At 51.4% G+C, this 14,696-nt stretch overlaps 1 long non-coding RNA gene across 2 annotated transcripts in view; it reads left to right on the top strand.

The window, feature by feature from the left end:
• LOC128727393 (uncharacterized) overlaps positions 1–14,477 on the top strand; it is a 71,335-nt gene extending 56,858 nt beyond the window's left edge. For both annotated transcript variants that reach the window (XR_008410842.1, XR_008410843.1), the window contains exon 6: positions 14,009–14,477. This is a non-coding gene — a long non-coding RNA (uncharacterized LOC128727393). The remainder of the gene's footprint in view (positions 1–14,008) is intronic.
• The last annotated feature ends 219 nt before the right edge of the window (positions 14,478–14,696 follow it).

The raw sequence follows: 14,696 nt of genomic DNA, 5'->3' as shown, positions 1-14,696 counted from the left end.
TGTCAAGGATTTGATTTAACACGCGCCACTCACAAAACCTCTTCTCTCCAAGCCCCTATTCGGGATTCGGTTCCACACACCAGCCTCCAACCCTGCGGAACGCAAACGGTTGTCGGTAATCAATAATTTAACAGCCATTAATTTCTTTCATACAACCCGCCCAAAGGGACGCGCGCTACAAATGGTGGCGGTTGGCTGCGGTCCCTATCTCCATGCCGGAGGGCGCGTTGTCGTCATGCATAATAAAAAGCCCGGCACAAATTGATATCACTTCCGGCGCGCTCAACCACACCCGAGGATGACGGTGGAACGTGTGAGTGTGTGCGAGAGAGCGTGCGTCCGTTCACCGGCGTGTGAGTGCACGCTGTTGGGCTCACAGGACTCCACCGGTTTGGAGCTAATTTAATTTGTACAAAATAATATCGTTACCGCCGGTAACACACTGGACATTGCACCGAGAGAGTGAGTGAGAGAAAAGAGAAAAAAAGGGAAAGAGCAATTGAATTGTTTTGCTGCCAGAACCATCATCATCGCCACCCACTCCCGTTGCGGCATTCCCGCCAGCATCAACCACTGTCAGGACACCAGCGGCAGGACATTGCAATGTTCGTCGACCGCGCACTATATTATCGGCCGTCAGCATCGTCTGCCTTTTCTCCGGCCTCCACTGGCATGCTACCCTCCCCAACCTCGGCATCCTTTTTTTTTTTTTGAAGTCGTCCAAACGTCCCCTGGATCCTCGCTCCACCCCCAGGCACGACGCTTTATCCATGAAGTGCCAAATGTGCCAAATTCATCGTGTCATTTAATAAAATTGTCAAAACTTGCTGACCGTGTGCCGTGGGGATGGAGGTGTGTGTGTGTGTGTGCGTTTGTCGGTGGATTTTTTCTCCCTTCGTCGTTGTTCACCATTGTGAAAATGTGCAGGGATTTTTCGTCCCGACAGCCAATCGGACACACACACACACACACCCATGCCACTGTCGGGGTCCATTTTCATTCCCTTTTGTTGAGCCAAACTGTGGTGGCCTTTTTTTGTGTGCTGCTACTGCTGCCTTCGTTTCGCTGGCCGCGAGTTTTCATTTGCTCGGTAGGTGGGCCCCACCCCACGGTGGGCGGAGGAGGAAGAGGAAGAGTGGGGGGAGGGGGGGGGGGGGGTTGGTAGCAATATGGCGCGGCCAGAGTTCGGTCCTGGTTTTTTTCCTGCTTGCTTCTGTTGCCGCCGCGTTGTTGTTGCGAAATTTTTCTCGTTAGTGGGGGGTGAAAAGAAAAGAGAGAAAAAAAACCATCCCTCTATGGACTCTGCATGTGGGGAGCATTCGGTGCCGTCGGCTACCGTGGCTCCGTGACCGGTCATAGTAGTAGAGGGACACACATACACACACACACACACAGTCATAGCCAGTCTCACACGCCATGTGGTTACGACGTGGAACGAATCGAATAATTTTATTTGACAGACCAAACCGACTGAATCGCCAAAAACGACACCGGCTGTCTAGTGGAGTATAATTCCACGGACGAAGGCATCCAGCGGCGCGATCCATTTCGCTTCTCTCCTTTCCTGTCGGATGTGTGTGTGTGCGCGAGGTGAGGGGGGGGGGGGGATTTTTTGTTGTTTTATTCAGCTCATCGGTGGATGAAGAATCAACGAACAAAACAAAAAATCGCACACAAAAAAAAGGCACTCACAGGATCAAACAGTTTTGTGTTGGGCCAACGGCAATGGCGCGCGAGGCCATGTCCTGATTGGAGAATATGGAATGTTTGGTGTGGTTGCGTTTACCCACGTGCGCGCGCGCGTGTGTGTATATTCGTTTGTGGAGGTTTATGAAAGGGGAGGCCCAATGGGGGTACGAATTGTTGGATAAATGGTTTTTGCGAATGGAAATTCCATCCACTCCTCCCATCTGCAGCAATGAACCCGAACGCATTTGACGTTTGGCTTTGAGGCAGCGTAAGCGACGGCACTAGGGTTGGGGAAAAGGTAAATCTCAGCCACCGAAAGGGCGAAAGGTGTGGTGGCGAGGTGGCGAACGAGCGCAGGCAAATGGAACCAATACCGTTCACATCCCGCTGTGCGCTTACCGTTTCAATAAAATTCCAACTCGCCAACAGCCACCTGACTCCTGTTTGGTCCTGTGGTGCCTTTTTGTGTCATGTCGTCTGCTCGCTGACGTCGGTTATCCTGCCGGCGTTTCGGTAGCAAATTGTGAATAGTTCACTTGCACATCGGGGGAGAGCGTTTTTTTATGTTTGCTTTTGTTTGGTTGTTCGTGTTTTTTTTCTCTCCTCTCGTTTTTGCTGCCACAGAAAATACCACCATCGAAAGGTATTTACTTCGAACAAATCGAGTGCCTGCCGACAACAAGTGAATTTTATTCAATTTCACCTCGTTCACGGGGAATTTAATTCCAATGCTCTCCCCTCCACACCCACACACAAATAAGAGAACAGACGGTTTGGTTCCAACTCTCGGGGAGTAAGGATTTAGCCAGTTCCCGCTCGATGAACCGGGAAAACCAACCCCTCCATGTCGCGAGGAAGATGAAGACACAGAGAGAGAGAAGTAGACAAAAAAAGGGCGAACAACCCCTGCAAACGCAACTCACCCTCGTTCGGGTGCGATCCTTTTTCGCTGCGCTATATTAATTTAGCCGGAAATCTTGACGGGCAGTTATCGAGCTCGAGCCTCCTCTTTTCCTATGTCTTTCTCGACAAGGACGAAGACGACGACGACGGCACAATCACGTTTTATGGCCTGTCGAGTGCAATTGAACCATTGCGTGGGCTGTCCATTGTGTGTGTGTTCGTGCGTGCGTGCGTGTGTTGCCTTTTCCCTTGTCAATCCGCTTGTACCAATCCAAACGGGGGCTCTACTAAACCACTTTTCGGTGCCATACCGGCAGATGTGAGCAGATTATCTCTTCTGGCTCGTCGTAGCAGCAACTCCGGGAGTCCTTTAGGGATGGAATGGAAAGCGACGGAAGCGGGGTGGATCCTTTTTATTCATTGGACTTGTTCTGGTACGCGCCCTGGGATGATGATGGCGTGCGCGCGCGTGTGTGTGTGTGTGTGTTGTGCAGCCGGATCGATAAGAGGATTCAGCTGGCTCACACCCAACCACCCATTGGTAAAATGAAGCGCCATTTCGCTCACACAAATGAATTGCCACATTGATGCCATCTCGTTCAATTTTCTTTGTTCTCCACGCGGATGGAAAATGGTTCGCTCGCTCTCTCTCTTTCTCTTTCGTTATCCTTGCCGGTGGCTTCGGGATTCTCTCTGTTTCGGTTTTGGCGCATAAAGCTCTCCTCTCTTTTGTGCTTTGTTCCGCGCGGGCGCATTTTCTCTTTTTCTCTCTCTCTCTCCCGCCGGTGCCTTCGGCGCACATCCTTGCATTGTGTTCCCTTTTCGGGTTTATATCCGCCGCGCTGTAGAGCGATGGATCCATCTCCATCCCGCGACGGGATTTGGTTTTTCGCCATCCACAAGTCAATTTTCCTACCCCCAAACGTGACGTGACGCCGGCGACACAGTAGTATCATAATCGGTCGAAAGGACGAAGGAAGAGGACCAGGGGACCTGGTGCAGCAGAGCACGCTCGTTATTCTCTCGCCAAGTACCGACATTTTCACTCCATTATGATGATGATATATATCTATCTCCACTTGCTCGCGCCGGAACACACGACTAGGCTAGGCGAGCTATAATTTTATCCCAATGACGCCTCTATGACGAGCAGCAGACCCCGTAGGGAGGAAGGTGGTGGGGTGGTGCATGTGTTGGGTGGGTGTTTTTTATCGTTTTGGGTGCAAAACCACCACCCCCGAAAGCGCGATGTTGTGTGTGCGATATGTGCTTATCATCGTCGAAATGGCGCTGAAATTTCCCGCCCAGTGATTGCTGTGGGGACATAATCTGTCCCGGATTTCCCACCACAACCACCGTGACGCTTTTCATGTGCATGGAGACGCACGCGTGTATGTATGTGGGGGGCAGGTTTCGAATCAATATCGTGTCGTCGATCGTCGACGTTCGGAGATTGGTTTTCCATCGCTTTCCCAATCGGCTCCTGACCCGCCACGGGGCTCGTATTCGTATCGAGGAAATTCGCTATTTGTCTCTCGCTCACTCATCACGGGAGAGAGCAAACGAGCCAGAGGACACCCTGAAAGGAAATCCAACATGACGACACCGGCCAGAGGGGGCGCGACAGTGATTGAGTGCCGAATTGCGGACAAAATGTTTGTGTGTTGTATTTTTATTAATAAACTCGCCCCAAAAACGCGCCCCACGCTACTAACCACGTCCTCATCATCGTCATCATCGTCATCCCCATAGAGAGAGGGCGATCGAGAAGGGGCCATATGTCATGTTATTTCCTTCCCAAGCGTTTTCTCGCTGCGCTGTTTTCACACAACACCACCACGATGTGACGATTGCCACCGGATGTGTGTTGTGCCTTTTTGGCTAAGCGACGCCGCAACCGTGCCGGGGGAAAATCTAATGGAGTGAAACAACCGCTTCTTCCGCCTGCGAAGCATTTTCGTGTGGAAGAGGCATATTTGGACGACGCAGAAGGGCTGAAGAATGCGGCAAACGTCGACGGATTGCCAATCGGAAATTGGCGTGAAGCAAAGGATTAGTGTACGATAGGGAAAAACCGGGCGCCCTACTTGAAAGGGAGGGCGAAAGAGAGAGAGAGAGAAAGAGAACGAGAGAAAGCCAATGTGGCATTTGTGGCATTTCGGAAATGGTCACCACACGCAAGCCGATGGCGGTGGTCTCCCTTTCGTAATTGGATGAAGGGAATTTAAGTGGTGGTGAATGATACAATTTTTTTGTTCATCCACCCTTCCACCCTTCCGAACGCCCGTCTCACCTTGAGGTCCTCGAGAGCCCGTTGTTGGTGTGTATTTCTGTTTGTTTGTTTGCGCGTCGTGGATTATGTGTGTGAAATGCGATTTTTCCGACACCCTGCTGGTGGAATGCTACCGATGATGATGATATTACGACGGATGCCATTTGAAACCAGTCGAGCTAAGCAACCCAGGGGCTGGGGGCTTTTCGTAGGCAGAAAGGAAGGAAGAGGGGTTAATTTGCTGTGTCGGAAGCGATTAGCCGGGTTGCGAGGAATGTTGTGAAGTGTTTCAGTGCTACGATTGGATCGCTAATTTGCTCATAGTTGCCCCTGCCTGCCCGGCCTACTACGGGCTTTCCCAGGCTAGAGCGTGCGCGTGGGGGGTGGTTGAGAAAAGTCACCCCGACCAAGCGTTTTGCCCTTCGTTGGGCGGTCATAAATGTCATAAATGTGTCGTGTGGCTGCTATCGTACGATTACCATCTTTCCTGTGAAAATAGGGGAATAAAATGTAGCGGTAGCTGATGGTTTTTGTTTTCCGATATGCTTTTTGGACGACTAATTTGATGTGGGTAGATGAAAAAGCACATGGCGTTGTCCTTGTGTGCGTGTGTGTGTGCTTTTTGGTGTCCGAATTTGTAAGAAATAGCTTCCTGAAGAGCACTCTCTCGAGAGGCATTTTCTCCTTCTTGTCCGCAATGGCTACTGCGATAATCGCATGTACGAATTCAAGTGAGCCTTGCGTCAAGTGTCAAGCTGTCAAAATACACTTGACTATTGTTCCACTAGACACGGCACTCACCTGTGCTTTTTTGCGTGTCTTTTGCACACATCTTAGTCTCATATTTTTTCACTTTCATAAAAAAAACCACACACACGGGGCCACTCTTTCCATGGTGCTGCTTCACCTTAATGCCCGTGCGGTTACCAAAGCAAACAACACAAACGCGTTCGGAAAACGAAACAGTTGGAAAACGGAAAGCGAACGGAAAGTCAAGCACGCCCAAAAGCCCAGCCCCATCCCCTCCCCCAGCGGTACAACAACGCCGATAATGGGGCCGCGAACCGCGAGTGGATAATTAGAGAGCACTATCATCATCATCATCATCGCCGTCGTCGTCGTCGTCGTGGTTGGGGTCGCCATTTCCATTGCAGGGGAGCCTCTACACCAAACGGTGTAAGTAGCGCCTGGGGCGGGAACGCCTGTCGGATTACGAGGAAGACGTTGGGTGTTGGGGTAAGGGTCGGCGGCAACTCGCGTAAAGAAAACGGTCCACTTTTGCTCGGTCAGAGGGAATGAAAATTATGCGCCACCACCCTGAGGTTGCGTGAAGGAGTACCAGTGGTGTTTTTTTTTCTTTCTCTCCCCATCTCTTTCTCGGCCTCCTTTTTCTCTTTCCCGGCCGAGTGGTTTGTTAGCTTGGAGTGGTTTCGTTTCCGCTCCAGATCATCACCTACTGCCGGTGCTCCGGTTGCACTCGATTGAGCTGAAAACGGGAATATTATCTGCAACGACATCCGAAATGTTTAAGATATATCAAGAGCGTCCGCCACTCGACGCGAAGAAACCGTCCCCGTCCCCAGGCAGATACTGATACTCACCTTTCGAAGAAGAAAACGACGACCACAGGCCTTTTGTGGTCGTTTCGCATAAAAAAAAAAGAACCACCTTCCCGTGTGGGTTGGACGTGGGTTTTTTTTCGTTAGTCTGTTTGGGTTTCACACACCACAGCGAACCGGCCGGAGAAGAAAGAAAAGAACCGTAGGCAGAGAGAGAAAAAAAGAAGCGTGCAAAAAAAAGGAGCCCCCTGCTAAAGGTGCAAATGGAAATTCGAACGACGAGGAGGAAGGCGGCCGCCTTTTGCGAATGTTCTCTCTTGATGGGGGCGCGCCCCGACATTGCCCAGGGTAATTATGTAAATGATCACGGACCGCTAAAGCGTGCGTGCGTGTGTGTGTCGCTGAGGGGAGGCATTCCGAAATGATATCCTATCGTGCGCGCTTGCTCCTTTTTCCTCATCTCACTGAGCCCACGATATGATATGCGTGCGCGCTGCGGCTGATGATGGGATTATAAATGTGATCGCCAGCCATCACCATCATCATCATCATCACCATCATCGCCATCGCCATCGTTCGATTGGTGGCGGCGCGTACGTCGTGAACGTCGCCATTACCGTGGCCATTCGCATGGGCAGTTTGCACAAACCATGTTGTGGACGTCTTAATAGAAGCTTGCAGTAAACGTCGAACCTCTGGCGCTCGAGCAGCGAAATTACGAAGTTATCGCACGATAAAAGTGCCGCGGTTCCAAATAAATGGAGTTGCTGCTGGTGCGTGTGTGTGGGTGCGTGTGTGTTTTGCCGCCACCACCGATAAATGGAGAAGTCACACATGGTGTCAGGTTGTTAATCAACCGGCTGAACTTCAATGAACGCGCACCTATGGGCAAGGGGGATAGGGCAAGGGATGAAGTGCGGGATCCCGGGGGGAGGGTGGTAAACAAATGTAGAACATTTTGCAGGTGATTAAATAGACCGTCCCTGGTACCGATAAGTGGGCCGCTCGCCCGTTCGCCCGCCCTGTGGCAAGGGTTTTGACGTGCTAAGTGACACTTGGCCTCCCGCTCCACTCCCTTCCTCCTCTCCGTACACAAACAACCGGCCCTCGAACATTGCTTCAAGGTGGCAAATTAGTACATACTCACACACCATCACCACCTTTGTCGCACCTTTTGCTCCATGCACAATTATCACGCGCGTCGCGTTCGCGTTTGGCAAAAAGGGTAGGTGTAAAACAAGTGTTTCTTAATTTCGCCCAACGTCTCACGTGAAGAAGGAAGAAAGGGGGGGGGGGGGGTGTAGGTAGGTGGTGCATTTATTTGCCATTCTCCCAGCAACCCCCCTGTGGAAACGGTGTGGAAATCCTTCATCTTTCGAGGGGACCCGTTGGGTTGCACAAAAAAAAAACACCCCAAAGTCCTCCGTTCACGTGTTTCGGAATCGATCCCGACGGTGCGTGACGTTAGCGGCCGTGTGTGTGTGCGCGCTCTTTTTAGCTAAAATTAATCGCACAGCTGGCTGTAGCAGTCGTCATGCGAAGGGGAGACACCACCGCGAAAGTGCATCGTGCGCATCGTTAACGCCTTCGCTGACGCGTCCGACAGCCGACAGAGGAGGTATATTTCAGCAAATTAGCTGCATAATCAATAACCACGCTCGCTGGTCTGTCCATGGTCTCGTTTCCATTTAGTCGCAACACGAGCGATTAGTGCAGGGTGTGTGTGTGTGTGACCACAAAACAAAACATAAAAAAAAAAACACAGCGAAAGAACGAAGCGCCAATAATTTTGCATCACTCACTTTTGTGGTGGAAACAGCAACACGGTCGAGAGCATCGGTTTTGTGGCATCGTCACGAAACTGACGCCTCTCGGGGATCGCTACTGCTGCAGACAGGAGTAGATTGGTTCGCTTTGGCTGGCAGAAGACTGGTTGGTTCGTTAAAATTAGTCTACAGGGCCACCACCCCCTCTTTCCACCGTGAGAAGAGAAGGTTTCGCTTTTGCCGTTTTGTTTCGCGTTATTTTTCACTCGCTCGTTTTTCTCATTCCACCTTTTTTTTGTGGCCCCCTTTCCAACGGTAGGAGTTCGCTTCGGTTCCCATGGGATTTGGTTGGTTGGATCGTGATCATCTCCCGTGAGGTGTAGCAGCAGCAGTAGCACCGTTCGAATGGAGCGCGCGGTTTCGTTGCTTTTCAAGCCCGGTACAATGTTTCGTTTTTCGCGCTCTAACAAGACGTCGAATTGGAAGCCGCCGCCGTCATGGTGGAGGTGAAAAAGGGGCCGATTTATGAGAGATGGCGCGCCGTGTGTGTCCTCATCACGTTCTTCGATGGTGACGTGGCCAACACACGTTCCTTTAGCATGCCATTTATATTACGGTAGTGGAATTGCATCGTGCCACTGTTCTGTCTGTTGAGGCGTCTCGTTGTCATCCTCGAGCAGCAGCAATGGGGTGTGGGATGTATTATGGCGTGTAGATCTTGGAGACTTATCTTGAGCGGCACGTGAAATATGGACCCTTCTGAGGCGTTAATCGAATGTTGTTTTGGGACGCGGGTGGACGTTAGCCAGAAGGGCAAATATCTTAATCGCCGGCTTTGAACGCCACCAACGAACGAACGACCTTCTAAATCATTTGGGCACCCTCGGGAAGAGAAGCAGATCTAAGCGGATTTATTGGACAGGATTAAGCGTTTGGTTGCCTGCCACCATGCTGCTGATTCGCGGAAGGACTAACCCCCGATGGTAATGAAAATCCACTGACCAAAATCATCCCCATTCCTAAAGTCGGCGGGGTTTGGAGCTAAAATTCGGTGAAGATTTATGTACTTTTGGGCGGTGGATGCTATCATTCTTGGCTCTGCTGCACTGACTCATGGCACCGTTCGGTACGGTGAGTCCTTTTGGCTCTGTTCTGCAGGATTCGAGCTGCCAGGATACCTACTTCGGGTGAACGCTAAGTCATGAAATGCCTCTTTCTGCTGCTGGATAAAGTGATATCGGGGATTTGATCATTAAATGGAGCCGCGGAGTAGAGGAGGTGTCTTTCCTATGCTGCTACATGGTCGTGCTTATCTTGCAAGTGCTGCATGTCCTGGTGACACTGGTGCAACTGCCATTTGTCTGCACTCTTCTTAGCCCAACAAGAACACGCGAGCTTGGTGTCGCGCACACACGTATTAGCAATAACACCTTCAGCTCAACCTCAACCACGTAACCGTGATCCGGGCGAGATTTTTCGGCAAAACGTGGAGCGTTCGCGTCCTTCCCAACAACAGCAACCCAACATCATTAGCGAACCGAAGCACGACGGCATGAAGTCGGACGGTAAAGCCAAAAAGTCAGTGGTGTCATTTCTCTCGGCTCGTTGAATCGCAAACCCGTTGACGACAACGACGACGACGGGGTCGATGACAGGCGGCTCCCCGCGACAACATCCCCTCACCCCTTGAGAAGAGGGTGGGTTATGTCCGTGTACGTGTGTGTGGTATGTTGGCCACGTTTCTTCGTTCCTGACAAGTTGTTGGCTGCCGTGTACGAGGTGCACATTATTGCTACTGCTGGTGGTGCTGCTGCTGCTGCTGCTTTATTCTACTCACGCTTCTGCCGTGTTCCAATTCATCACTAATTTAGTATGTGTGCAAGCACGCTTCCCGCTTCCCTCTTTGCATCCACCCTACCATCTCGGGGTGGCCAAAGATTCCTAAGGATTTACCACGAGGGGCAGCTCGAGCTGCTCGCGAAGAAATGAAAAAAAAACACACTCAGAAAAACCACCCCTTCCCGTGACGCGCACCTCTCCCCGGTGGAAAAGAGATGCGCGTTTGTTTTCTTTGGGTAATTAAGATTTTTCAACGTCAATTGCGGCGTGTAATAAATTACATCTCGCCACTCCATTTGCGCTTCGAGCGGGCCGCCCTGGGTGGGTGCGTTGCTTCGGTATGGGAATTTCTTTCACGTTCTCGCACGGTCGAGTGAGTGAGAGGGAGAAAGAGAAAGAGAAAAACCTCCCCCCGAGGGGCTTTCGCTACGCGCCGACAGCGAAATGACAAGCGACGTTATTGTCCGTCACCGAAGCGCGTTGCGCCTGGCGTTTTGAAACAGATTCCTTGCATTGAAACGAACCCGGCCCGGAAAGAGGCGGTTGTAGGGATGCGAAGACGAGGCGTGTGTGTGTAGAACATGACAAGTATGCGCATAGTCTCCCCTCCTTCATCCTCCCAGGCGTCGGTACTAAATTAGTGCCGCGACCCAAACAGTGTGCGAATGTTATTAAGTCGGTAAGTCTGCCCACCACCGGTCGACTAATAGAGTTGATCCATCTCTTGGGTGTTTTCTCCTCACGCCATTTTTCTTTCGTTTTTTTTCTTCTTCTCGATGTCTCAATGGCCAAGCCGCGGGGGGATAATGCTGCGGTTTCGAGTAAGACCATCATGGGGTCTCCCGTTTGCGACCGCAAAACTGACCGAACCGGCGTGAAAGAAGGCCGCCTATTTGGTGGTTCAGGTTGTTCTGATGAGGTTCACTAGCTGCTGAGGACGCCCCCCAGGTGGACGAAAGACCCCCGGAGTTATGTCGAGCCGATCTGTCGAGCAATTGCATCGTTGTACGCTTTTTTTGCGGGGTGAGGGAAAAATCGATTCGTCCGCTGGGCGTTCATTCGTTCCCATCAACATACTCCTACCGGCTACACTGCAACATGGGTGATTTGTGGTTGATGGTTTGGGTTAAGCCCCACTCCGATAGGGGGCGCTGTCAGACGTTACTTACTTCAGAACCACTCAACCGGCCCGTCAGTTAGCTCGTCAGCGACTCGTGTGTCAGTCGAGCTGAGGCTTTTCCTCGACGTGCCAGTAGCAAAAGGGGGTGGGCTTTTGAACAAGCAGTTAATAAGCCCACGGAATGTCAGCTTCAACTCCCACCCAGGTGTTCGCTTCGATACGCTTCAGGTGCGCGAAATATGGTGTGGTAGTTGAATTTGTTCAACCCACGCGTGTCTCATGGGTGTTGCATACAGGAGCTGGTGCATCTGGTTGTGGGTGGGGATGAATTTTCACCTCCTCGTTTTTACCTGCGGTGGTGGCGTTTATGTTTTCGACCTTGCTGACTTCATCACGGGCGTGGGTGGGTTGTCGAAGTCAAAGTTGGAAGCCCTCTTGCTGGAAAAGCGCATGTTGAACGGTGTTCAGATTGGGTCAGATTTACCCGGGAGCTTGAATCCGGTAGCGCACCCACCGTTCCATTATTGGGCTACTGGAAGTGGGTGTGTGGGTAAACTTTTCGCATGCTACCGGTATAACGAGAAAAGGGGTTAACTGATTCGCTCTCTTTCCCTGCAGGGGAAAGAAAAGCCCGAACTCATAGAGCAAATGAAGCCTCCATGCGGGTGCCACGTAAAGAGCCACGTTTGGGAAGGAGTTTGATCGTCTTATCGTCGGTCTTCGGAAGGCAACTAAAGCTGCCTCATTATAACCGTACATACATCTCTCATATGTGCCTCTGAACACCCAACCTATGAAAGTCGGCAAGAAGTTAAGCGAAACGCCACCGCCAAGACCACCGTCTTGATATCGACTTGATGATGGAACACACCGTTTAGTTTGTCATCATTAGCATCACTTTTACACGCCCTCACATCTCCGCCGCCGATTGGCTTGGGGTTGAGATGGGTTTCGCAAACGCAGGAGGAAGTTTTCGATCGTCTGGTTGGGTTGGAAATTTCCTTCGCTTTTCACTGCCGAGAAAGGGACTTAATGAAGATGTACCCATCGATCGTCACCTCATCGTCCTTGCTATCTCTCTCACTCTCTCTTCAATTCATTCTGCATGGCCATACGGCGATGGTCGTGCGGGAAATGTCATCCCTTGTGCATCGTGGTCGTAGCACCCTCATCAGAAGCATTGCCTCTTCACCATCGTCGTTATCGCGAAAGAGCCGGTTTCTTTTTTGGAAGATGCCGGTGGAACCGCACTCCAGGAGCGAGACAGAGAGAGAGAGAGAACGAGAGAACCAAGAGACGGACGGGAGGATCTTAAAATGGCAAAAGACATTAACGGTAATTATGAGGACCCCCAGTTTATGTCCTCCACGACTTCCCAACGGAGTTCGCGATCCGGCTCGTTTCGATTCGCGTCCAGACGATGCTGCTGGGCTTGGGTGGTGGGGTTTTTCTTGCCTTTTCTGTGTTCCCTTGCTTCTTCGTGCCTGCCTGCTCATCGACCCACACCGAAAAGGCCTCTCCCCGTCAGTGGACATGCGCTGGCAGCGGGTTTCCGACAACGCGCGAATGCAAGTGTGTATAAATATAAACGGAATATAAATTGCAACCTGCCATGAAAACGCACCCCATACGCGTGTTATGCGACCGCGAGTGCGCGCGATAGTAAATCCATTACCACACTACCGCTCGTGGGTCTGCCTGCGATGGGTTAGCGTTGGGAGGCTGGGAAGAGCTGGCACGAGAGATAAATTCAAGCGGCTTTGAGCCTTCGCACTTAATCTGGTGGTGCGCGGAAATTTGTGTCCGCGTGTATGGACGCGAGCACGAGCGCGAGATATTCATTTCATTGCTGTCATAATCGCTGAAGCTCGAGCTCGAACAGAAAAACGCAAGACCCGGTTCAAATTGGCCCATCGCTGTTGGATGGTGGCGGTTTCTTGAAATTAATTTTACAATATTTACTCCACTGGGCGCTTAAGGGGGAGGGATTTTTCTTCTCCAGAATCAACCCCAAGAAAGGGATGCGTTCTCGGTGGAGTTTGTTTGCTGTTTACTCGCGGCTGGAGCGCCCGAAGAAGAGGGTGGTTAGTTTGTTTTAACTTTAATGTTTGTTTGTCCAAAGCACGAAGTGTAAATCCCGCCGGCGGAACAACGCGCTTTTGCATCAATCCTCCCGGGGCGGCAAGCCATCGTCGTTGGGTTGAGGTCTACGAGATGGTCCTTATAAATAGTGCGCTCTGCGAAAGCAACAAGAAAGGGATGCTAGAGAGAAAAAGAGAGAGAGAGTGAGAGAAAAAGAGAAAAGCACTCGAGAACGAGAACCGTGTCACGGTTGGTTTGAGGGGATTTTGGTTGCAAGTTGAGTTTCCTCTAGTGTGTCGTCCCTTTATTTTTTTTTGGTTAATTTCCTTCACTTCAAGGGTTGGGATTCTCTACGCTCCTCAACCACCCCTATGTGACGAAACGTGAGCCGGATTACGGACGACCGGGTTTTTCGTGGAGAGAGAGAGAGAGATTAGAACCCCTCGGGCCCGTACAAACGAATGCACATTAATGTCACGTTTCGAACACGCGCAATTGATTGATGTAAAAGGGGTGTGTGATGTATGGCGTGCGTGCGTATGTGTTTCGCTGGGTTTTCCGAGAACACCCGGCGGTTACAAATTGGGGTCATCGCCGCATCGGAACGGCAGTTAACCTAACCTAGCATATTCCTATTTCTCAGAATTAGATTGTTTTTTTTTTCAGTGTCTGTTAATTTGTTCAAAATTCCTGTTCCTGTTGTTACTAACTCGCACTAACCTCACACGCGTGTTTCTCTCTTCTTTCTTCCCACCGCGTTGGCGTTTCGTCCAAAAAGAAAAAAAAAACCTGGGGGAAAACCTGCCACAGAACCGGGATTGAAACTTCCAGACGCTCGAGACGCCACCCACCGTTCGGACAATGCAAACTAATGGGTGGACGCTTCTGGACCACGCTAACGTCAAGCTCCTCCTCGGTGGCGGCCCATCGTTGGCCGGATTGTGGGGCCGGCTTCCACAGCAGCACCAGCAGCAACAGCAGCAGCAGCAGCAGCAGCATCAGGAACCACGGGCAACTACCGGTGGAAACTGAGCAGCAGCAGCAGCAGCAGCAGCAGTAGGTGAAGGAAGATCCGAGCCGTGAACTCTCCGGGGGTCTTCGGGGGGAAAACTACACCGTGTGTGGGTGTGTGTGTTTGTGTGTGTACACTACTCTGCGACGTGCTAACGAGAGAAGATCACGTGTGCGTGTGTGAGTGAGTGAGAGAGAGAGAGAGAAAGAGGGAGATAGAGAGACAGGAAAACACTCCAACCGACGTTTCGAATTTGTCGGCCCGCGCCCGCGAGACAACGACAGATCCTCCGGCGTTGGATGCCTATCGTGGTGCAGCAAGGACCATCAGCAGCAGGAGCAGCGGTGGCAGCATCAACACCAGCAGCAACCACAGCAACCGTCACGGCACGTTCACGATTGCCAGCGCTGCCGCCGGTTCGTGCCAGTAGTCTGCGTGTCCGTCTTTTCGCTCC

This window comes from Anopheles nili, chromosome 3 (assembly GCF_943737925.1).
Source record: "Anopheles nili chromosome 3, idAnoNiliSN_F5_01, whole genome shotgun sequence".
Lineage (NCBI taxonomy): Eukaryota > Metazoa > Arthropoda > Insecta > Diptera > Culicidae > Anopheles > Anopheles nili.
The sequence above is the reverse complement of the archived record's forward strand: the minus strand, read 5'-3'. Positions and strand labels throughout refer to the sequence as shown.